The 26,227-nt window shown below is 44.7% G+C and overlaps 2 long non-coding RNA genes across 3 annotated transcripts in view; both read left to right on the top strand.

Moving 5' to 3' along the window:
- The window catches only part of LOC137040451 (uncharacterized), a 130,812-nt gene extending 119,005 nt beyond the window's left edge, over positions 1-11,807 (top strand). Inside the window, exons 2-4 of one of the 2 annotated variants that reach the window (XR_010897900.1) lie at positions 11,123-11,302; positions 11,384-11,545; positions 11,671-11,807. This is a non-coding gene — a long non-coding RNA (uncharacterized lncRNA). Of the gene's footprint in view, positions 1-11,062; positions 11,303-11,383; positions 11,546-11,670 lie in introns of those variants that run through there. The other variant, XR_010897899.1, reaches the window with a different exon arrangement.
- Positions 11,808-16,967: 5,160 nt separating this feature from the next.
- On the top strand, positions 16,968-26,203 carry LOC137040452 (uncharacterized). Its single transcript, XR_010897902.1, has 3 exons — positions 16,968-17,014; positions 24,759-24,947; positions 26,033-26,203. It is a non-coding gene; the product is annotated as an uncharacterized lncRNA (long non-coding RNA).
- Positions 26,204-26,227: the final 24 nt, after the last annotated feature.

Below are 26,227 nucleotides of genomic sequence, written 5' to 3'. Positions count from 1 at the left end.
ACTCTGGGGCATAAATGGGAAGAATGAACCAAGGACAACGAGGTAGCAGTTTCTAAAAGTGGTTCGCTTTATTTTCACAACCTATTTCCTTGCAAGGAAATAATCCACCAATATTTACATCTATACACAACCAAGCGAAAAAACAAACAAAAGAAAACCCAAGATTTAATTAATTAAACCAGACCAAAGAGAGAAGGAAAACGAGCGGTGCTAAATAAACAAAGCAACAAAACCAAAGCCCGTTAAACTAATCCCCTCCCTCTACACTAACTAAAAAGAAAAGAAACACAAAGAGATCTTCAGCGCTCAACACGCCATAACTAAGCTTCACTGACTAAAAACAAAAACATACAGGAAGTTGCACCCGCTCCTTACCTAATGTGTTTAACAGAGAACATAACCCTAAGTGTGTGTAAGATGTATGTCACGTGACGTACTTCCCTTTTCTCTACTCTCCGGTCCGGCACTGGATCGAACAGGTTCTCTGAAGAAACACAAAAGCAAGCGAACCACCACTAAGTCAGTAGCCTCAACAAACAACTGGCACAGCCAGCCAACAAACACACAAGCTCCGCCCCTCCTTCTTCTGTTCCACCAGGTGTCCTTTATATTAAAGCGCAGTAGATGATTGGTCCAATTCCCTGTCCATCATACGGAGTAATCTCGATCAGCAACCAATCACAGCACCTAAAAATGAATGACAGTAGAACAAAAGAGAGACAAGCAAACCAGAGCGAAGGGGAGAAACAACCAATAACGAAAGGGGGAGGGAAACCAATTAAGCACGTAACACCCCCACCCTTAAAAATCAAACATTATAAAAATTGTAATGTTTGTACACAGAATTACCCCTCACTGGAATTACACCCTTGAAAGGGCATCCGCAACCACATTGTCCACTCCCTTCTTGTGCCGAATCTCAATATTATAATCTTGAACCACTAGGCCCCATCGCATTAGCCTATGATTTTGGTTGTACATACGACCCAAGAATGTGAGAGGATTGTGGTCGGTATAAACCACCACAGGATATGAAGTAGACCCAACATAGACCTCGAAGTGTTGCAAAGACAACAACAGAGCCAATGCCTCCTTTTCAATGGTAGCGTAGTTACTCTGATGTCTATTGAACTTCCTAGAAAAAAAACAAATTGGGTGGTCAATACCCTCCTCGTCTTCCTGCAGCAACACAGCACCGGCTCCAACTGCACTCGCATCCACTTCTAATTTAAATGGCACAGAAAAATTAGGAGCAGCCAACACAGGAGAGCTACATAACAAATGCTTAATAGCTTCAAAAGCACCCTGGCTCTCAGCTGTCCAAATGAATTCCTTTGCAGGACTTAGTAGGTCGGTCAAGGGTTTCGCCACTGAAGAGAAATTCTTACAGAAACTTCTATAATACCCTGCCATGCCTAAAAACCTTCTCAACTCACGGCGAGTAACGGGGGCAGGGAATTCTCTGATGGCATCAACCTTGGCCTCCACTGGACGAACTTGGCCCTTGCCTACCTGCTTACCTAAATAAGTCACTGTGGCTTTGCAGAATTCGCATTTAGCCAAATTCAAAGTTAATGATGCATCGGCAAGCCGCTGAAACACCATCGTCAATACTGCCATATGCTCAGGCCAGGTAGAAGTATAAACAACTAAATCGTCTAAATATGCACTACAGTTAGGTACGTTTGCCATCACTTTATTTACCAACCTTTGAAAAGTGGCAGGTGCATTTCTAAGGCCAAAGGCCATAACGTTATATTGCAGGAATGAGTCAGGGGTCACAAAAGCAGAAATATCTGATGCCCTTGGTGTAAGTGGCACCTGCCAGTACCCCTTGAGCATGTCCAACTTACTTACAAATTTAGCAGAACCCACATTATCAATGCAGTCCTCCATCCTTGGCAGAGGGAAACAATCAGGCACAGTTACCGAATTAACCCGACGATAGTCGCAACAAAATCTGACAGTTCCATCAGCTTTTGGAACTAAAATACATGGGGAACTCCATGGACTAACACTGGATTTTGCAAGTCCCTCCTGCAACAAACACTCAACCTCCTCTCTCATTGCAGCCCTCTTTGCAGAATTTGCACGATAAGGGTGCTGTTTAATAGGAGCAGCCTCGTGAACATCAATGTCGTGATAAAGTACATCAGTTTGCTTGGGTACGTCGCCAAAGATCTGAGGACAACACTGAATCAGGTTAACAATGTCGACACGCTGATCCTCGGGCAAATGCCAAAGCACCCTTGAAGGGTCACTTAAAATCTCAGAATTAGACAGTGGTGTGAATGGCAACGGATCAACCCTTAATCTCACCTCATCAGCTTCAAGCTCAGCATCACCAAGAGATGGTACTAACTCACAACTCACAGCAACAGAGGAAACCACGGGCCCTGTTTTTTCTCCTGAACAGTGAGATGCTTCTTCCCTGGAATGATAAGCTTTAAGCATATTAATATGACATACACGTTTTTGTCTCTTACGGTCAGGTGTTTTAATGATATAATCAGTGTCACTTCTTTTACCCATCACCTCATAAGGACCAGTAAAACGTGCAGACAATGCAGATCCTGGAATTGGTAGTAAAACAAGTACCTGGTCACCCACTGAGAACAAACGTGACACCGCTGCTTTATCAAAGTGTTGCTTCATGCTAATCTGAGCTTTAGAGAGGGCTTCCTTAGCACAAACACAAGCTTCCTGTACCCGTTCCCGAAAACGAGCCACATAGTCAAGGATGTTCTTGGTAGGACTTAAACTGTCATCCAGACCAAGCATTTGTTCTTTGAGGACTTTCAATGGTCCACGGACACTGTGTCCAAATACCAACTCAGTTGGGCTAAAGCGCAAAGACTCCTGAGTGATTTCACGGACGGCAAAAAGAACAAAAGGCACTCCCTCATCCCACTCGTTCCCTGTATCTGCACAATACTTCTTCAGCATAGATTTGAGTGTCTGGTGAAATCTCTCGAGCACACCTTGACTTTCAGGATGGTATGGACTAGATGTACGGTGACGGATACCCAACGAGCACAAAGTTTGTGAAAACAGCCGAGACATAAAATTTGTGCCCTGGTCTGTTTGTACGATCTTGGGCAGACCAAAAGTAGAAAAAAACTTTACTAACGCCTTAACGACCGATTTGGATGTAATTTTTCGCAATGGCACTGCTTCTGGGTATCGAGTTGCTACACACATTATCGTGAGCAAAAACTGATGACCAGTCTTAGTTCTAGGCAGTGGACCAACACAGTCCACAATCACATGCTCAAAAGGTTCTCCAAGCACTGGAATCGGGACTAATGGTGCAGGAGGAATAACTTGATTTGGTTTCCCCATGATTTGACAGGTAGGACATGTACGACAATAAGCTGCAACATCCCTTTTCAACCTTGGCCAAAAAAAATGACGCAACACCCGATTGTAAGTCTTAGTCACTCCTAGATGTCCTGACAGGATGTGATCATGGGCAAGGGAAAGTACATGTGCACGATATGCTAAAGGCACCACTACCTGACAAACAGTGGAACACTCTGCATCCTCGACCACTCTAGGCTGCCATTTTCGCATTAGCAAATCATCTTCCAGAAAATATGAGGCGTTCCCTGTTGACTCAAACACAGCATCAAAACACTTTGTCAACGTTTCATCATCACGTTGGGCTTTACTTAACTTCTCACGACCAACAGGTAGCAGAGATGTCAGCAAACCACTAACCTTTTCATTGCCGGTCTCATGAAGCACGTTTTCCATTTGTAACCTTCTCCGTGCACATGAACGTGTCATCCAGCGTAAACTCTGTCCCCATCTTTTTACTCTGGGCACGAGTCAATACACAAGCAGGAAAAACATTAGGATACTTCAAAGTTAAATCGTCTGTAACAGACGTAACAACCGGTTTATCCAGTACTTCTAATACGGGAAGCACTCTACCTCCGGCCAAATCATTGCCCAGAATGAATTCAACCCCAGACACTGGCAACCTAGATCGCACACCCACATCCACAAAACCTGTAACTAACTCTGTTTGTAAATAAACACGATGTAAGGGCACTTTCAATACCTCCATACTAATACCTTGCACCAGGATACTAGCCCCCACACTGGACTTCTCTGAGAATGGCAACACGTCACCACAAATAAAAGAGCGTGCAGCTCCAGTGTCTCGCAACACCAGTACCGCCACTTGATCATCTCCTTGGCCACTGAAAGACACAAAACCTTTTAACATAAATGGTTGATAAACAGAATCAACAGGAGCCGGAATAGTTTTTACCAATCCTATAGGATGTGCACTGGGAGTTTGCTGTTTCTTTTTCAACATTATACAATCGGCAATTACATGACCTATTTTGTGACAATAGAAACACTCACGCTTCTCTTTAGGTACTTCCACCTTTGTGTTAGATGTAACAGTTTGTGGCAGAAAACCTGCTGACACGTTTCTGTCACCCCGCGTTGTATAAAACACATTTTTATGGGTTAAAGCAAACTCATCTGCTAGTACCGCAGCTGCAGACATTTCCGTCACCTTCCGTTCATTCAAGTACAGAACAATGCGTTCGGGCAAACACCTTTTGAAATCTTCAAGCAGCATTAATTCGCGTAAAGACGAGAGATCATCAACATTACTGGAGGTGCACCACTTATCAAACAATGCTCCCTTCTCCCTTGCAAATTCCACGAACGTCTGACAGCTAATTTTCCTATGGTTACGAAACTTTTGTCTGTACGCTTCCGGCACTAATTCATAAGCGCGCAAGATAGCTGCTTTCACGGTCTCATATTTCCAACTATCTTCCATAGACAACGTAGAAAATACTTCCATAGCCTTCCCCACAAGCCTACATTGCAACATCAACGTCCACACTTCCTTTGGCCACTTCAACGACCCCGCAATTCTCTCAAATGCACCAAAATAACTGTCCACTTCCATCTCTCTAAACAGCGGCACGAATGAAATGTTTTTACTCACATCAAAAGCAGTGGTAGACAAACCACGCTCCGTCGAATTTCGGCCAGGTGACTCCGAAGCAGACATGCCAGTGGACCTAGAAGACAGCTTCCCCTCCTCTAACTCCAACCGGCGTAGTTTTACCTCTTTATCAGCCTGAATCTCCATCCGCCGGATTTCAAGCTGCAGATCAAAATCAGCGCGTCGGGCTTGTGCTTTGTCTTCCGCCTCCATACGGAGTCGAGCAAGACGAATTTTTACCTGCGCGTTCTCTCTAGAACCCGGCGTGAACGGGGAGAATGGCTCAAATGGGGGTAAACCTGTTTTAACCTCCGCCTCAACAAGCCTAACCTCCCCAACATCAGCATCAGCGCGTTCACGAGTCGTCATTCCCTCACTGATTTGATCTGCTTCTCTAACCGACTCTGGTAAACTCAATACGTTTAATTCCAAAAGACCGTCTAACACAACAGTTTTAATCGTTCTTTTCAATGACTGCCGACTAACTGAGATCTGGAAGTGTTCAGCTATTACTAAGAGATCATCCTTACGACATTTCTCAAGAAGATCCAATGATGGATTCTCAATAAACGCACTCACATTCAACGACATAACCAAAAGTTACAACCAAAACCCAAGTATACGGCTTCCCGTTATACAAAACTCAATGCTACAATATTAACTAACCACTTGATTCACTCAACCACACACATCCCCAGAACAAAACAAAAAGTTGTTCATTACCGGAACTTCCCCGATACGGAGAGATCCTGGACGAGCCCCCAAATTATGTTACGTCTCCTGTTGGCATAGAGGTATGAAGAGGACGCACATAATATAAACTCTTCATTCTGAACTCTGGGGCATAAATGGGAAGAATGAACCAAGGACAACGAGGTAGCAGTTTCTAAAAGTGGTTCGCTTTATTTTCACAACCTATTTCCTTGCAAGGAAATAATCCACCAATATTTACATCTATACACAACCAAGCGAAAAAACAAACAAAAGAAAACCCAAGATTTAATTAATTAAACCAGACCAAAGAGAGAAGGAAAACGAGCGGTGCTAAATAAACAAAGCAACAAAACCAAAGCCCGTTAAACTAATCCCCTCCCTCTACACTAACTAAAAAGAAAAGAAACACAAAGAGATCTTCAGCGCTCAACACGCCATAACTAAGCTTCACTGACTAAAAACAAAAACATACAGGAAGTTGCACCCGCTCCTTACCTAATGTGTTTAACAGAGAACATAACCCTAAGTGTGTGTAAGATGTATGTCACGTGACGTACTTCCCTTTTCTCTACTCTCCGGTCCGGCACTGGATCGAACAGGTTCTCTGAAGAAACACAAAAGCAAGCGAACCACCACTAAGTCAGTAGCCTCAACAAACAACTGGCACAGCCAGCCAACAAACACACAAGCTCCGCCCCTCCTTCTTCTGTTCCACCAGGTGTCCTTTATATTAAAGCGCAGTAGATGATTGGTCCAATTCCCTGTCCATCATACGGAGTAATCTCGATCAGCAACCAATCACAGCACCTAAAAATGAATGACAGTAGAACAAAAGAGAGACAAGCAAACCAGAGCGAAGGGGAGAAACAACCAATAACGAAAGGGGGAGGGAAACCAATTAAGCACGTAACACCATCTTAAAGGGATCCCCTGGTGTTGAGACTTGTATGGCTTAATATAACCTACATGATGTCTCTTACTGAAATATGTAGTAGAAAACCCATGAAAGATCTACGTTATTTAAAAAATAGAATTTATATTTGGACCATGGGCGGCGCCATTTTTTTGTGTTCTAGGTTGATGACGTAGAATAGTTGCACTCGGCAATCAGCTGGCGCTACCCATAGCTATTTTTACCAAAACGCAACTCAAAAATTGTTTCAGTGTTAAACAAAACCAATGAATTGCTTTGTATTGTACTTAAAAACACACTCAAAATCTCACTCCAACCTAACTTTAAAAAGTTAAAAGTTGGCAACCGTGAGTTTGCGCATGATTTACTCACCCTAAAGCTATCCTAGGAGTGCATGACATTCTTCTTTCAGACGAACACTGGAGTTTCTAACTTTCTGAACTTATGCAGAAAGTGCAATGCTTCTCACAGCTCAAAACGCTAATGCTACGTCTGACATCATACATCACACCAGTTTTTTCATCATTTGAATATTGGAGGTACTCCGCCAGAAGCTAGATATTCATTTTTAGCTTATTGTATATAAATATGTATATTTTCCTTACAAAAGCCTATCTCTTTGCTTTAGAAGGCCCTTATAAACCCTACAGAGCCGTGTGGATTACTTTCATAACTTATGGGTGCACTTTTTGGGAGACCATTTTGCCATTCACTGCCATTATAATGCTTGGATTAGCCAGAACATTTTATACAGTCTTGTTCAAAATAATAGCAGTACAATGTGACTAACCAGAATAATCAAGGTTTTTCATATATTTTTTAATTGCTATGTGGCAAACAAGTTACCAGTAGGTTCAGTAGATTCTCAGAAAACAAATGAGACCCAGCATTCATGATATGCACGCTCTTAAGGCTGTGCAATTGGGCAATTAGTTGAAAGGGGTGTGTTCAAAAAAATAGCAGTGTGGCATTCAATCACTGAGGTCATCAATTTTGTGAAGAAACAGGTGTGAATCAGGTGGCCCCTATTTAAGGATGAAGCCAACACTTGTTGAACATGCATTTGAAAGCTGAGGAAAATGGGTCGTTCAAGACATTGTTCAGAAGAACAGCGTACTTTGATTAAAAAGTTGATTAGAGAGGGGAAAACCTATAAAGATGTGCAAAAAATGATAGGCTGTTCAGCTAAAATGATCTCCAATGCCTTAAAATGGAGAGCAAAACCAGAGACGTGGAAGAAAACGGAAGACAACCATCAAAATGGATAGAAGAATAACCAGAATGGCAAAGGCTCAGCCAATGATCACCTCCAGGATGATCAAAGACAGTCTGGAGTTACCTGTAAGTACTGTGACAGTTAGAAGACGTCTGTGTGAAGCTAATCTATTTTCAAGAATCCCCCGCAAAGTCCCTCTGTTAAAAAAAAGGCATGTGCAGAAGAGGTTACAATTTGCCAAAGAACACATCAACTGGCCTAAAGAGAAATGGAGGAACATTTTGTGGACTGATGAGAGTAAAATTGTTCTTTTTGGGTCCAAGGGCCACAAGCAGTTTGTGAGACGACCCCCAAACTCTGAATTCAAGCCACAGTACACAGTGAAGACAGTGAAGCATGGAGGTGCAAGCATCATGATATGGGCATTTTTCTCCTACTATGGTGTTGGGCCTATTTATCGCATACCAGGGACCCTGGATCAGTTTGCATATGTTAAAATACTTGAAGAGGTCATGTTGCCCTATGCTGAAGAGGACATGCCCTTGAAACGGTTGTTTCAACAAGACAATGACCCAAAACACACTAGTAAACGGGCAAAGTCTTGGTTCCAAACCAACAATATTAATGTTATGGAGTGGCCAGCCCAATCTCCAGACCTTAATCCAATTGAGAACTTGTGGGGTGATATCAAAAATGCTGTTTCTGAAGCAAAACCAAGAAATGTGAATGAATTGTGGAATGTTGTTAAAGAAACATGGAGTGGAATAACAGCTGAGAGGTGCCACAAGTTGGTTGACTCCATGCCACACAGATGTCAAGCAGTTTTAAAAAACTGTGGTCATACAACTAAATATTAGTTTAGTGATTCACAGGATTGCTAAATCCCAGAAAAAAAAAATGTTTGTACAAAATAGTTTTGAATTTGTACAGTCAAAGGTAGACACTGCTATTTTTTTGAACACACCCCTTTCAACTAATTGCCCAATTGCACAGCCTTAAGAGAGTGCATATCATGAATGCTGGGTCTCATTTGTTTTCTGACAATCTACTGAACCTACTGGTAACTTGTTTGCCATGTAGCAATAAAAAATATACTAAAAACCTTAATTATTCTGGTTAGTCACATTGTACAGCTATTATTTTGAACAAGACTGTATATATATATATATATATATATATATATATATATATATATATATATATATATAACTTTGATTGTATTCTTTTGAAAGAATGTCAAGCAATTGAACATCAAACATGGCAAGCAATTGTGCTGCAATAGGACTCTAGATGTTTCACTTCTCTAAAGTAACTTTTCTTTTGGTGTGTCTTAATGGCAAATACGAACAGCGGCATCAGATAACATTTTTTTATTTAATCTACAGGAAATATTACTTGCGAGTGATCCGGTGTAAGAAAAAGCCCTTTTTGACTTTGGTAAATGATTAACTTGTTGATCCCCAAGCAGGCAAAATTATCAGACACAGACCAAAAAAAGGCACTTGTGAACTGAGCTCAAAATGAGAGTTCCTGTAAAACTCCTCGGCTTCGTCTTTTGGTTGTTCTTCTTTAACTGTGGCCGATGTCAAGGCAAGTAATTGTCATTGTTATTCTTTATCTGAATGTTTTTCCTATTTTCGTCTATGTGTAACGTTTGTTTGTGCTTCTCAGAATGTCGACGAGAGGACATTACACTTGAACACACAGAACGAGCTGCGAAAGCTTTTTAGTTTATTGGTTATTAAATCAGTGTCATTATGCCGAGTAAAACTTGTTTGATTTCTGCAGAGAATTTTTTATCTTTTTATTGTTTGACCATATTATCATCCAATGATCATAGATCACTTTATTCAAAGCACAGGGCCGTGCAGGAGGGGCAGGTGCTAAAATAAAAGGGGTACATGGAACAAGGCTTTTAATCGGGCTGTGCTCAAAATATCTATACAGCAATATATTGTGACACATCACAGTGTTTCAATACGGATGTTTCTGTATTGATATGGCAGCAAATGCTGTGATGCAGTTTTGAAAAAGAAACCTTTAAAAGGTCAAAAGTTAAACAAATATTTCATAAAAGTAAAAATATATATATGTATTTCCACCTATTAATAACTCTGGGATTAGAAACTGTTATACTTATGATTCTGTTATATAGAATAGTAAAAACTATAACAGCTGTTATAGTAAACTGTGTAGGTAGGACATGGTCATTATTCAAAATCAACGTGGCCCGTTACGTACAGTACTGAATAGTTTTATTTAACGTCATGTCAGTATCTGTGGCTATTTTCATGGCAAAAACTGAATTACAAATATACAACAGTTACATTTATGCAATAAAAATAAAAAACAAGCAAAAAAACAAAACAAAAAACAGCAATATTATACAAGATTTTTAACATTAACTTCTAAAACCTTTAAAAAAAATGGTAAAATCTTTTAATCTTAAATTCCTAAATAAATCCTTTAGTGGGTTTGCTGCCTTTGCTGTTGTTGTTGCTGCTGAGACTGCTGAGACTATAGACATTAAAACAAGCGCTAACACTTTACTTGAAGGGGTGTGCATCAGACTGAAATGACACGTCATGAATATGAAGGAGTTATGTATGTATGTTTATGACAATTGTCATTCAGTGTCATTCGGTTAATTAAGTCATTTTTAATGCAAAGATGACTTTATGTGAGATGTCTTTGTTAGTGATAGTGAGAAACATTAACATTTAAAGTTGTCATGACAAAGATATCTCACATAATGTCATCTTTGCATTAAAAATGACATTTAAATACAGATTAATTATCATTAAAGCTACACTTTTCTCTGTGATGAACATTATTGACATGAACATGATTGAAACCTGTTCTGAATTTATATAACGTTATATTTTTAATGATAATAAAAAAACAGATATAGGCTAATTCAGAGGATGAAAAATCAGTATAAGGCTTTACCAGTATTTTTTAAATAAATACTGGAATAAAAATAATAGTTTAAAGTATAAATAGTTTTTAGTAAAATAACAAAGACAAAACTGTGTAACTCTACGCCTGTGAAACTTTTCTCCCTCAAACAGCAAACTAACGTTAATGTTACTTCTACAAGCTACACATACAGGAAACAGCAATATAAACAACAGCTCCATGCTCTCTCCACGTCGTTCTATATAATATATAATTACAGATATTATATAGATAATGTATATTACAGATAATAGAACTTCAATCAAATCATTACATCTTCACAATGATAACTCAAAAACATGTAATCAGACTTTTGAAAAGTTTTGAAACTGTTTCCTCGCAGCAAATAAAAACGTGTGCCCTGATCCATCTGTGGAAAATGGGTTGATATACAACAACAGGGATGAATCAACAGGAAAATTAATTTACTCCTGCAACACGGGATATAAAACATTCTCTGGGAACTGGTGGGATTCAGTGACATGCAGCAGGGGCTCTTGGTCTGAAGAACCTCGGTGCATCCGTGAGTTTTATTACTGTCAGTCTCAGGTGTTAGACGAATGATAGTGTACTGAAATGTGCTCCCTGTTTTCTGTCTTTACAGCGGTGGGACAATGTGGAGCTTTACCCAGTGTTCACCGTGGAAAACTAAAGCAAACCAGTCATGATCAAGGACCTGTTGAAGTGGAATGTGTTCCAGGGTTTAAACCAACTCAACCCTTGATAAAATGTGTCAATGGTACATGGGAGACACCAGTCTGTGAGGGTGAGCTTCTCAATTCTCATTGCATGTTTGTGAGGAGCAGCGACAGCATATAGTGGACAATAGAGTCTATCGACAATCTAATCTCAGTCTTATTGGAGTTCATGAATGCTCTTTTTTTTAAGTAGATGTGCATTGTAAGGTTCCTCCAAAGGTGGAAAATGCATTCATAACATCTAAACCTGAAGAATCTTATGCAGAGGGATCTCGTGTAACATACGTGTGTCAAAAGTCATTCTCAATGAATGGGAAAAGCACAGTTCCCTTTCGGGGAACTCGAGCTGCGTCGAAACGCTGTGAGAACGCCTCTGCGTTAATGCGTCGTGAAGCGCCTGTAGAACCATTCCATCGGAAAAAAGATCGATCGTCGCCGACGTGATGACGTCGCCGACGTGATGACGTCATCAACCGGAGACTATAAAAGGTCCGCGAACACAAACAGGAACTAGCTTCTGTGCCTTCAGTAAGCGATCTGTGTGAACCTGTCTGTCTATTTGGTGTTTTTGTCTGTCTATTATCAGAGATTTTCCACCCTTTTGTTAAATATTTCATATATTAACAGAAAAAAGAGAAAATAAAATAGATAGAAATGGCGAGTGAAAGCAGCAATTTCAGAAAGTGTGTTCCTCCCTGCCCACGCTACATCACGGGCGGGGACACACATCTTCTCTGTGTTGCATGCTTGGGAGCGCAGCATGCCCAGGCAGCCCTCGAGGGGGCTGCTTGCGAGCACTGTGAGCGTATGCCACTGAGAACGCTGCGCTCCCGCCGGGCACTCTTCGAGGAGGGTGCCTCGGCTCGTGTTCCCCGCGGCTCTGGTCCCGCTGCTGCCGAGGCAGAGCGGAGGCTGCAGTCGTGGGGTTCACAATTGGATGTTGCAGAGGGGTTTGAGACGGGCACTGCCTTATCTCTGCCCTCACCTGCTCCATCCAGCGGTTCTTCTCGGGGCTTGGAAGCACGCATTGCGGTTTCTTCCCCCCCGAGAGAGCCGCCGGTGCTCCAACTATCCAGCTCCGAGGAGGTGGACGTTGAGAGCATCGCGACTGAAGATTCGCCACTTCAGTCCCCTGCGAGTGAAAAAAAAAAAAAAGTGGACTTTACAGAGGGGTTTGAGACGGGCCCGGCCTTATCTCAGCCCTCACCTGTATCGTCCAGTGTCTCGTCTCGGGGTTTGGAAGCCCGCTCTGCGGTCTCTTCCTCCCTGGGCGGGGCACCGGTGCTCCAACTATCCAGCTCTGAGGAGGTGGACGTTGAGAGCATCGCGACTGAAGACTCGCCACTTCAGTCACCCGCTAGTGAGTTGAGGTTCTCACGAGAGCTGTGGCCAGGTTAAATATAAAAATAAGAAATGACTGGCTGGCTGAAATATCTGAATCCCATCGAAATCAGAGAGAACGAAATTAGATGAGCGATTCCTGCCCTCTCGTGCAAAGCATCAACGTCCTGCCATTCTTCCCTGACCTGCACACCGAGGTGTCTAGGTCATGGAGGAAACAAGCGGTATCATATAGAGTGTTCAGCCCACATACATCTGCATATAGTAATATATTTGGGCTGAGACACTATGGTTATGGGGCGATGCCGAAGATCGAAGAGACGCTTGCGAGCTATCTCTCGCCTTCAGCTGCATCGTCCCTGGCATTTCCCCTCCGAAGGAAATCGGTGCTTACCTCAGCACACGGTACCCGTCTTCCTTCGGTGCCCACAGGGGGCCGCGCTGCTAACCCCGCCGCAATGTCAGGGCGCAGAGGGTCTCCGCGGGCCACCTGAGGGTGGTCCGCCCCCTCCTCGGAGGGCATGCGAGCAGTCAGGTCAGGTGTTCCCTGCCGGTTCGCCGTTTCAGGGCACTGCACTCGCTGCTCAAATTACACCAGAGGCCAGCCTCGAGAGGCTGGTTCCCTTAGTTTCCCCTCCGTGGGAAGACGGTGCTTACCTCAGCATACGGTACCCGTCTTCCTTCGGTACCCTCAAGGGGCCGCGCTGCCAACCCTGCCGCAATGTCGGGGCGCAGAGGGTCTCCGCAGGCCACCTGAGGGTGGTCCGCCCCCTCCTCGGAGGGCAGGGGAAACAAAAGGACGCTGAGGGTAGTCCCCTCCGAAGGGAAACGGTGTTTACCTCTGCCTACGGTACCCGTTGTCCTGCAGCGCCCTCTGGGGGCCGCGCTGCCAACCCCGCCGCAATGCCGGGGCGCAGACGGTCCCCGCGGGCCACTCGAGGGTGGTCCGCTCCCCCTTCGGGGGGCTCCCGAGCAGTCAAGTCAGTCGTTCCCTGCCGGTCCGCCGCTTCAGGGCACTGTGCTTGTTGCTCAAAATACACCAGAGGCCAGCCTCGAGAGGCTGGTTCCCTTAGTAGATTTTCTAGACGAGTGGAAACGTCTATCGAATATATCTCAGTGGGTCCTGCAGATAATAGAAAAGGGGTACGCCATTCAGTTCAGAAGTCGGCCACCTCCTTTCTGCGGTGTCCTACCTACAGAGGTGGGCCCGGAGCAGGCTCTGGTAATGGCACAGGAAGTAGAGACACTCCTGCAAAAAGGGGCTATAGAGAGGGTTCCCCCTCCCAGCAGGGAGTCTGGCTTTTATAGCCGTTACTTCATCGTGCCGAAGAAGGATGGGGGCTTACGCCCGATATTAGATCTGCGGCTATTGAATCGCTCGGTGGCCAAGCTCAAATTCAAGATGCTTACACTCAGACAGATTGTAGCGCAGGTCAAATCGGAGGATTGGTTTGTCACCATAGACCTCAAAGATGCGTATTTTCATGTCTCCATCCTTCCACATCACAGGAAGTTCCTGAGGTTTGCCTTCGGGGGAGAGGCATACCAATATCGTGTACTTCCCTTCGGTCTAGCACTGTCACCCCGCACGTTCACCAAGTGTGTGGATGCAGCTCTGGCGCCGCTGCGTCTACAGGGCATCCGCATACTGAACTATATCGACGACTGGCTGATTCTAGCGAATACAGAGCAGATGGCGGTTCAGCATCGAGATGCTGTTCTCGCCCATATGTCGAAGCTGGGGTTGAGGCTGAACGCCAAGAAGAGTGTGCTTTCTCCGGCTCAGAGAACCACTTTTCTAGGTGTGAACTGGGACTCGGTAATTATGCGGGCGCAATTATCGCCAACACGCATAGCATCGATCCTGGCAGCCGCCAAAGAACAGAAGCTAGGCCGATCCGTCACTGTGAAACGGTTCCAGAAACTGTTAGGTCTCATGGCAGCAGATTCCAACGTGATATCTTTTGGCCTACTGTACATGAGGCCACTGCAGTGGTGGCTCAAAACAAAAGGGTTCTCCCCGAGGGGAAATCCGCTCCGCACGATCAAAGTCACGCGGCGATGCCTACGTGCTCTGGTCATGTGGAAAAACCCGCTCAGGGTCCCGTGTTGGGGGCTCATGTTCGTCGCGTAACGCTAACGACAGATGCCTCTCTCACGGGCTGGGGGGGCGACCATGAGTGGTCGCTCATCCCAGGGTCTATGGCAGGAACATCAGCGGCACTGGCACGTAAATCGGCTAGAGATGCTCGCAGTGTTTCTTGCATTGAAACAGTTCCTGCCCGACCTCAAGGGGCCACCATGTGCAGACAACACATCGGTGGTCGTCTATATAAATCACCAGGGGGGTCTGAGGTCCCGTCCGTTGGACAATTGGCACATCGGATCCTCCTGTGGGCCCAAGGGAAATTGCTGTCAGTCAGAGCAGTATATATCCCGGGGGTCCTGAATCAGGAAGCAGACAGCCTGTCGAGGCAGGGGCCGAGGCCCGGGGAATGGAGACTCCACCCAGAAGTGGTGGAGCTCCTATGGAAGGTATATGGGAGCTATTCGCTTCGGCGGACAGTTCTCACTGCCCGCAGTAGTTTCTCTGACCCATCCAGCCCCGCTGGGGTGGATGCCATGGTACAGGGGTGGCCGAGGCTACCTCTGTACGCCTTCCCCCCGATTGTCTTGCTTCCAGGAGTTCTGGAGAGGGTACGCCGGGACGGGGCCCAGGTACTCCTAGTGGCTCCGTACTGGCCGACCCGAGTATGGTTTTCGGACCTGATATCTTTCCTGGAAGGCTCTCCGATGGAGATTCCGACCAGGAGGGATCTACTCTCTCAGGCGGGCGGGAGATTCCTGCACCCACGCCCAGAGATGTGGAAACTGTGGGCCTGGCTTCTGAGGGGGCTAGGCTCATAGAGGAAGGTCTCTCGGCCGAGGTCGTAGAGACCATCCTTCACTCCAGAGCTCCGTCCACGAGGAAACTGTACGCTCTGAAAGGGAAACCTTTCTCAGCATGGTGCAGAGAACGCCAGTGGGACCCAGTTAACTGCCCGGTTGGTACAGTGCTGGAGTTTCTGCAGGCGAGGTTCTCGGCAGGGTTGACCCCCTCCACAATAGAGGCGTACGTGGCGGCCTTGGGTGCCGTCCACGTCCCTTTGGGTGGAGTGTCTTGGGAAGACACCCTCTGATTACACGTTTCCTCCGTGGCACTTTAAGGTTGAGGCCTGTTATGCACTCATGTCTAGAGTTTGCGCCGGGGTTTTCTCATCCCAGGCCGGGTTATGTCCCCAAGGTTCCTACGAGCCCATGGGGCCCCATTACTCTTCAAGCATTCTGTCCTCCTCCTTTCACGACGTCAGACCAGGAAGATTAATCTGCTGTGCCCTGTTAGAGCACTAGATACTATGTCCACAGAGCTGGCCTGTGGAGGAAAACTGATCAGCTGTTTGTCTGTTTCGGGCCCCCTAAGAAGGGGCCCCAGTATCTAAGCAGAGTATGAGCAAGTGAGTGGTCGAGGCCATCTCACTTGCTTATGAGGCGGCCGGGCAGCAGTCTCCACTGGCTGTCCGGACGCATTCAACCAGGGGTATGGCTGCTTCTTAAGCACTTTTGTCGGGGGCGTCCCTCCACGATATTTGTAAACGCGGCCGGATGGTCGTCTCCTTTAACTTTCGTCAGGTTCTATGAACTAGACCTGGCATCTACAGTTGGGGCACAGGTACTCTCGTAACCGTGTGCGCTTCGGCTTCACACATACGAGACACTTGGTCCTATGGCGATGTGGGTATAAGCGTTCTCACAGCGTTTCGACGCAGCTCGAGTTCCCCGAAAGGGAACGTCTCAGGTTACGTATGTAACCCTAGTTCCCTGAGGGAACGAGACGCTGCGTCGCTCTGCCATACTCCCGGCGTGTCCGTGATCACTTACTTCAGGCTTTATCAGAAGCTAGTTCCTGTTTGTGTTCGCGGACCTTTTATAGTCTCCGGTTGATGACGTCATCACGTCGGCGACGTCATCACGTCGGCGACGATCGATCTTTTTTCCGATGGAATGGTTCTACAGGCGCTTCACGACGCATTAACGCAGAGGCGTTCTCACAGCGTTTCGACGCAGCGTCTCGTTCCCTCAGGGAACTAGGGTTACATACGTAACCTGAGACGTTTTCTGCCTCGATGGAATTTGGGAAGAAACGCCAACATGTGAAGGTGAGGTTTTGATTAATGATGATACCTTCTTACAGATGAGTAAAAATAAAAACATTTGTGTAGGTAAAAATGAAGAGAGATTCTTAGATATTTGTCAATCAGTCATTAGGAATAGCATCAGATTAATATGCTAATGCTACATTAATATGATATTGTAATATTTAACTGATAAACTTTTTGTTAAACGTTATATATATATATATATATATATATATATATATATATATATATATATATATATATATATATATATACAACTGTTTTAACTATGCTTGTTTTTAATTTTTTATTCTTTTTTCTCATGCATATGTTACCACTATTTTAATTAATTTCTATGTAAAGCACTTTAAAATTGCCATTGGGTATGAAATGTGCTATACAAATAAACTTGCCTTGCCTTGCCTTGCCTAAACATTATTAGTTCCCTTTCGAGAGAGGTTCCTCGTATTACGTATGGGAAAAACTCCTTTTCTCGAGAATGTGAAGCAAAACTTTTAATAAAGGTATCTATGTAAAGCGCATCGAGCTGCACGGCCATAGCCCAGCGCGAGGAGCGCTCTGATTGGCCGGGCTGCGGCAACTGCAGGAACCTATGGTGAGGCGGCTGAGAGGAACGAACCAATGGGGCGCGTTCCAGAAGCCCGCCGAAAAAGGTGCTTATATTTGCATACAGGAGGCTATATAAGACCCTAATTCGCCATAGGTGTCAGATTTTATCTCCTTCAGCGATACCTTCGCTGGTCTCCGGAAGAAGCACCGCCGTTGAAAAGGCACCAGCGGAACCTGCAGCTGAGGACGACGGACTCCCTCTCCGCCTTCTCTGCCGTTCCAGCTACGCCATCCGGCGTTATATATCCTTTAAACTGTGTCTATGTTGAGTGTTATATGTGTTTGTGTGTGTGTTGCCGCTGCAACGCCACTTCTAGAGCTTACAGGCTTGTTCTACTCGAGGACTCTCTCATTCCGCCGCATCGTTAAGCGCCGCGGAAAGACGGAGCTCTTCTCACTCTCCCTCTGCTCTCGTCCCGTCGCGCTGAATAGCGCCGCGGAAAGAGAGAATGTTAGAGGACATGAGCACACTCAAGCCGAAGCTCTCTTCACTCTGCCGCCGCCGCGGCTCTTCTTCCGCCGCTGCCACAGAGTTGTTCCCACTCTTCTCTCATTCCGTCGCGCTACAGCCGCGGACAGAGAATACTAGAGTGAATAGGCGAACTCGAGCCGAAGCTCTCGTCACTATACCGTCGCGCTGAGGAGGCGCCGCGGACAGACGGAGTTTTTCCTCAGTCTTCCTCTTCTCTGGTTCAGTCGCGATATCGCCGCGGACAGAGAATACTAGAGTGAATAAACAAACTCGAGCCGAAGCTCTCGCCGTGCTAGAAGCGCCGCGGACAGAGTTTTACCTCACGCTTCCAATTCTCTCGTCCTGTCGCTCTATCGCCGCGGACAGAGAATACTAGAGTGAATAAACAAACTCGAGCCGAAGCTCTCGCCGTGCTAGAAGCGCCGCGGACAGAGTTTTACCTCACGCTTCCAATTCTCTCGTCCTGTCGCTCTATCGCCGCGGACAGAGAATACTAGAGTGAATAAACAAACTCGAGCCGAAGCTCTCGCCGTGCTAGAAGCGCCGCGGACAGAGTTTTACCTCACGCTTCCAATTCTCTCGTCCTGTCGCTCTATCGCCGCGGACAGAGAATACTAGAGTGAATAAACAAACTCGAGCCGAAGCTCTCGCCGTGCTAGAAGCGCCGCGGACAGAGTTTTACCTCACGCTTCCAATTCTCTCGTCCTGTCGCTCTATCGCCGCGGACAGAGAATACTAGAGTGAATAAACAAACTCGAGCCGAAGCTCTCGCCGTGCTAGAAGCGCCGCGGACAGAGTTTTACCTCACGCTTCCAATTCTCTCGTCCTGTCGCTCTATCGCCGCGGACAGAGAATAATAGAGTGAATAAACAAACTCGAGCCGAAGCTCTCGCCGTGCTAGAAGCGCCGCGGACAGAGTTTTACCTCACGCTTCCAATTCTCTCGTCCTGTCGCTCTATCGCTGCGGACAGAGAATAATAGAGTGAATAAACAAACTCGAGCCGAAGCTCTCGCCGTGCTAGAAGCGCCGCGGACAGAGTTTTACCTCACGCTTCCAATTCTCTCGTCCTGTCGCTCTATCGCCGCGGACAGAGAATACTAGAGTGAATAAACTAACTCGAGCCGAAGCTCTCGCCGTGCTAGAAGCGCCGCGGACAGAGTTTTTCCTCACGCTTCCAATTCTCTCGTCCTGTCGCTCTATCGCCGCGGACAGAGAATAATAGAGTGAATAAACAAACTCGAGCCGAAGCTCTCGCCGTGCTCATTCTACCGCCGCCGTGCTGAAGCGCTGCGGACAGAGAATACTAGAGTAAGTTAGACGAGCGAGCTCGGGCTGTTGGGTATGTCAAGAACAATGTCGCTGCAGCGCGCGCTTACTGCCAAGGAAGTTGTAATGGCTGCCTTGTCATGATAGCGCGCGCCCCTTCCACAGCGCGTTGCTGACTAGAGCGCGGCTTACGTCATAGCACGCGCTCACTGTCAGAGCATAAGGGCGTCGGAAAATGGCTGCCAAGCTAAGCCCTTTTTTCACTCTATCACTTCCAGTCCCCTTTATTCAGGCGGCTGGAAAGGTTTTTACACTGTAGACAAAGTGTCCACTACACAGTGTGCACCCCTACATAAGCACTGTTAATTCAGCCTCACAAAATCACAAATAAATCCCGCCGCGGCCGGATTACACCATATAAAGTCAACTAGCCTTATTGCAGTCAACTAGCCTGTGGTCAAACACGCTTGTCTGCATGCGCGCTTTCAGTCTAGACTAGAGCATAACGGCATTGTGGAATGGCTCACATACCACCCGCACTTCCTTACATTCTCCCAGTTCCCTTAAGTTAAGTGACTGGAGATGAAATATTGCAGTCAACTAGCCTGTATTAAACACGCTCGTCTGCACACTAATGCTGTGTGCGTTTACCCCTGTGGATTTGCTCACTGGTTTGCACCGTGGGTATTCTACGTAGGTTGTGCGCCACTGCACATTGTTTACACTACACACAAAAGAGCTTTCTATGTAGGAAATGTGCCCACTTTACAGTCTGCACTCCTGCACCCAAGCACTTTTCACAAAGTTCACTCTCGCACACACAATATAAATGTGAGGCGTGCGCCCACTGCAAAGCCTGCACCGCCAAAACTAACACTATCCCCACAGTGTTACAAGCAGTGTTACAGCACAAGCAACCCGGCTAACAGGCCCCTATTACTAAGCGGCCAGCCCCCGAATCTAATTCAACCCCTGGCTTCCCTTACGAAACAAAAATATATTGCAATATACTAGAATTTATATTGCAATACATTAGAAAATATATTTCAATGTATCAGAAACTTCCTCATATATTTGAAAATATATAGCAATATATGGATGGACAACCTATTGCTATATATTGATTCATATATTAAAATACATTGATATACAAACAAAACTGAATTATTTCATGTATGTTTATTGAAACAAAGTATTTTTTGTGAGTTAAGCAAGCTCCTGCATATGTTTACAGAGGTTGATTAACAATAGCCCAAATCAGATGGTGCATGACATTCAATATATTTTCTATATTTAGAAAATATGATGGTGCATGACATTCAATATATTTTCTATATTTAGAAAATATTTCTATTAGGGCCGGGACTTTAACGCGTTAATTAAGATTAATTAATTACGTGACTTTAACGCGATAATTACGTGACTTTAACGCGTTAATTAATTACGCAAAAAAAAAAAAAAAATTACCACACTTATTTTTGCACCGCGGAACGTTTTTCAATGAATGAGTTTCGACGGACCAATTATACTGGAACACCAAGTAGCGCTCCGGAGCTTTTACTGTCTATGCTCCGGAGTCACGACAACAACGAACCATGTGAACATGAACGAAGCTATGGAACGAAGAAGCTAATGAGACCGCTTTGCTTGGCCTCGTGGATGGGAAATTTTGTTTTAAAAAACGAAAGGATGGAAGCGTCGTCAAGAGCACGGTTGTGTGCAAGCTATACAACAAGGAATTCCCGTATCACCGCAGCACATCGAGCCTCAAATATCACAAAAATGCTTTTGCTAAACTGGCAAACATGCACTGGTCTGCTGGACTGAAATAAATAAACAATATTTTGTTGATTAAGCTTATGTATTCAGTCATTATTCAATGGTATACTAAAAATACATGTGAAAAATTACTTCTCATTGTTCTCAGGTCAAATATTTATGCAATTAAAATGCGATTAATTAATTACAAAGCCTCTAATTAATTAGATTATTTTTTTTAATCGAGTCGCGGCCCTAATTTCTATATTATATTTTAATCTGTTATATTTTAAAATATATGACAGACAGTGTACATTAGATTATTTCATATTTACCATGTATACAATATATATGATAATTATATACTATGTAATATAAAACAATATATTTGACATTGTATAAGACATATGTTCCCATATAAATCTGATTATATTATCCAGTACATTGAGGTATATTATCTCATATAATTTTACATATATATTTACATATATATACGATGACTCTTCCAATATATAATTTCATATATTGTAGGATATATTTCAATATGCATAGCAATATATTGAATAGTATAATGATATGTATTTATTCAATATATGAAAACGGCAATAATTGCAGTATTGTCCCATATATTGCAATATATAACTTGCATATATAATATATTATTATATAATATATCATATGATATATTACCATGTAAATTTCACAATATATTGAGACACATGAAATATATTGTCAACTAATATATTGAGAAATATATTGTCAACTAATATATTGAGAAATATATTTTTGTTGCGTAAGGGTTTACGAGCCCAGGCCTGGCAGGCCATTCCTGGTATATAATATTGGGTGTTGAACATATAAAACGAGGTTCTCGCTACAGTTTTGCTCGCAGACCCCGCGATTCAAGCCGTGGTCGAGCCCTCTGTAAGAAGCAGTGTCAGTCACGTGCTTCTCGCTGAGGCATTGAGACTGTTAAAGGAGAGAGCGGCGAAAACAGTACACCCGACGCTAGCGAGTCAGGTTTTTACTGTCGCTAATTCCTCATGCCGAAAATGGGTGGCGGTCTCAGGCCCATTTTCCAGGCATCTGAACAAAGCACTTATGACACGCTCGTTTCAAGGTGCTGACGGTGAAACAAATCCTCGCGCACATTCGCCCCGGGGATTGGGTTTTCTCGATAGATCTGAAAAACGCATACTTCATGTTACGATAACCCCCCACCCCCACTACAGGCCATTCTTGAGATTCGCCTTCGAGGGGCAGGCTTATCAGTACAGTCATTGTCATAGACTCAAGACTTACGGCATAAGAACCACCACGTCTTGATAATGTACATAAAATCTCTAGGGCAGCCGAGATCAGACTCTGTTCACTGCATGGCTAAGCATCTCCTTTTATGGGCAGAGCACAATCTGAGCTCCCTAAGGGCGGCTTACGTGCCAGGTATTCTGAATCAGGGTCCGGACATGTTATCCAGAGGACCCATGTCCCCAGGGGGATGGTCCCTTTACCCGCAAACAATTCAGCTTGCACAGCACACGCTGCCCAATATTTTTTCTGCAAACGCAGGGATGCCCTGGCCCATGTTGGCCCAGACTCCCTCTATATGTTCCCTCCGATCGCGATCCAGCTGCAGCCTGTGCTTTTTAATAGCCCCACTTTGGAAGAACCGCACATGGTTCTCCATACTGTTTCAGCTGTCAGACACAGCCCCATGCCTATTCTGCCAATGAAAGGGAAGGTCTGGCATCCCAATCCCGAGCTGTGGGCCCTCCACGTATGGCCCATCAACGGTATCCGGGAACCTCTCTGACAAGTTATGAACACTATTTCGGAAGCTAGAGCCCCTGCTATCTGGCAGCTCTGCTTGAAGTGGTCAGTGGTTTTCTAACCAATGTGCTACGCGAAACATCGACGCACACTCATGCGAACTGGCGGAACCGCTCGCTTTCTCCAAGAGCTAATGGATGCGGGTCGTCCCCCCTCCATACTCGGGGTGTGTGTCTCCGCCATAGCAGCTAGCCACGCTCCTATCGCGGCACATTCACTAGGGAAAAGTGATCTTATTGTGTGTTTTCTTAAAGGGGCCAGGAGATTCAGCTCGCCTTGCCCCTACCTCGGTCCCTATTTGGGGATTATACCTCGCCATGGTTTTGGAGGCCGTGAAGGGTTCCCCCTCCTAACCACTTCAGAACACGAGCTTGAAGCACATATCACTCAAAACCGTTTTTCTGCTGGCTGTGGCCTCGGTTAACCGAGTGGGTGGCTTACCTGCACTCTCCGTGAGCCCTTCCTGTCTTGAGTTTGGGTCCAGCAACTTCAAGGTTGTGCTCAAACCGAGGCATGGTTTTATGCTGAAAGTGCTATCAACCCCTTCAGTATGCAGGTCTTTGCACTGCTTAACCCGCGTCTCAGAGAGAATAAGACGCAAACCTATTCTGCCCAGTCAGAGCATTGAGATTGTATCTAGAGCGCTCCGCCCCCTTCAGGCAGTCGGATCAGCTCTTCATTGCTTCGGTGGCCGCACTAAAGTTTGTGCTGTCATGAAACAGTCTCTCACACTGGATAGTGGATGCAGTCCCACTAGCATATAGGTCCAGGACCTAACCTGTCCTACAGGCATTTAAGTCCACTCCTCTAGAGGCATGGCCTCATCTTGGGCTTGGTCGTGTGACATTTCTTTGGAAGATATCTGTGCGGCGGCAGGCTGGGCCTCTCCGTCCACTTTTATCAGATTCTACAAGTTGGAGGTTCCAGCTCTACAAGCAGGGCTTCTCTCCATCTAGGCTCTATCTTGACCCTGGCAAACAGATTGCCTTACATTTTGGCCTGTACACATTAGTCCTTAAGCACTATTCATTCATCATAAGATCCGACTATGTCCGATCAGCTGTTCAAACGAACCGACTCTTCCGGTTCTTCATTCCCCTTATAAGCCGCCTCTGTCGGTGTCTCGGGGGTTTATAACATGTGCTTTGGGTATACTGGGTCAGTCAGCACACACGGCGCTTTACATTGTGTTCCCATACGTAATACGAGGAACCTCTCTCGAAAGGGAACGTACTCGGTTACTTTCGTAACCTCGGTTCCCTGAGAGAGAGGAACGAGTATTACGTTCCGTGCCGTGTTTATGCTTCTCAGGTATCGCTTCAGTCGATCTTAAAACCTGACACCTATGGCGAATTAGGGTCTTATATAGCCTCCTGTATGCAAATATAAGCACCTTTTTCGGCGGGCTTCTGGAACGCGCCCCATTGGTTCGTTCCTCTCAGCCGCCTCACCATAGGTTCCTGCAGTTGCCGCAGCCCGGCCAATCAGAGCGCTCCTCGCGCTGGGCTATGGCCGTGCAGCTCGATGCGCTTTACATAGATACCTTTATTAAAAGTTTTGCTTCACATTCTCGAGAAAAGGAGTTTTTCCCATACGTAATACTCGTTCCTCTCTCTCAGGGAACCGAGGTTACGAAAGTAACCGAGTACGTTTTCTCTGGTTTATGCTGGATGACTCATTCTGCACTACATAGTTTTTTCTCTTAACAAATGATCTCTACAGAATCATAATCAAATGAGTTTTTTTAGTGCCATTGTATGTTATGCACATGGAGGATGATTGATTGATCAGATCTTTCTTTTCTTTAGAGATAATGTGTGTTAAAAACCTGCCAGCGAACATGAGATCAGACAGACTGGGGCGTGAGGTTTCAGTCAGACCTGGAGAAACAATAACTCTTTCATGTGATCGGGAGGGACAGGAATTACGAGGACAGAGACAAATCAGCTGCTCAGCAAATGGAGAATGGGGAGGCCCGTTCCCTAGATGTGTAAAAGGTGAGATTTACAGGTATACTAGTCAAGTCCTTCTGCAAGCATCACTATTACTCATATGAAATATAATTTATACAGAGCTTCTGCTAGGAGGCCGAGTCACTAGTCGGCTCCTCAGCAAAAAAAAAACGCTGATCTACCATTCCACTTCCTTCTTTATACCTGCGCTGCGGGGTGGAGCGTGGAATGCGTGGATCACATGCCAATCTCCAATTGGCTCGTTTTTACATACTCGAAGTAGATTGGTATCTGAAGTCAGATCCCAATTTGTCGGTCAGTTCCGAAGTACGTCTCTGTTCCCTCCTTCAGGGAACGAGGGTTACATACATAACCGAGACCATTTCTAGGCTAGTAAGCATCAAATTTTAGTTGTAATGTTTTTTTGTTTTGTTTGTGCTGCATTGGTTATTGTTCTCTAATTTTGATCATGGTGTTTTTGACAAAATAAAGTTTTTTGGTTAAGTACCTTAGTATTTTGTAAAACATGCTAGCAGAACAATGGTATACCCAAAGCTAATCTTCCTTCAAATTTCAACCAATGAATATCAACAATTTTTCTGAAAAAAATCTATTGTTTCTAAATTGTTCTCTAATTTTGATCTCCACTGTAAATGCTCATATATAAAATCTCAACTTTGGTAAGTAATTTATTGGCATGCAAGTCTCTCTTGAATTGGGCCAAGAAGCAATATCCTAGCATCCACCCAGAATAATCTAGCAACAGCATATCTCTGCACTAGCACTGTGGCAGCGAGTTTTACATGGATAAATGCAACTTTATATGAAAATGTAGAATTTGTGTTTTGGTTTATTGTAATCCATCTGTGCTAGATTAATAGTTACATTACTTTAGTCAGGATATGCATCATATTGATTTTTAATAAGGTTGTTAGCGATAGTATACTCCATCTTTAGCAGTTTTTCTTGGCTGTAATGCTGATTGTGCAATATAATATGACAAAAATTTGATTTTTATGCTAAACCACTTCTCATTGTAAATTAGAAACATAGCTCTTAAACACTGGGCCACATAAAGTTTAAAAGCTTCTGTGTGGATAAATATGTGATCAAATGTCTGCTTTCTCTAGCGGTAACATGTCCTCTAAACACAGTGGAAGACTTAACAATTAAGCGATACCCTGATATTCAGGGTCCCAGTAAACGTGGGGACAGGTTAATATTTTCATGCAATAGACCGGGGCTGAAATTAAACGGAGAAAGTGAAATCATTTGTCAATCACAGACGGTAAAGCCTCAGACTGGACAAAGATAGTTCAAAGATT

Source organism: Pseudorasbora parva, chromosome 14, assembly GCF_024679245.1.
Source record: "Pseudorasbora parva isolate DD20220531a chromosome 14, ASM2467924v1, whole genome shotgun sequence".
In the NCBI taxonomy this organism is placed as follows: Eukaryota; Metazoa; Chordata; class Actinopteri; order Cypriniformes; family Gobionidae; genus Pseudorasbora; species Pseudorasbora parva.
Note: the sequence above shows the minus strand (reverse complement) of the source record. Positions and strands in the feature narration are given on the sequence as shown.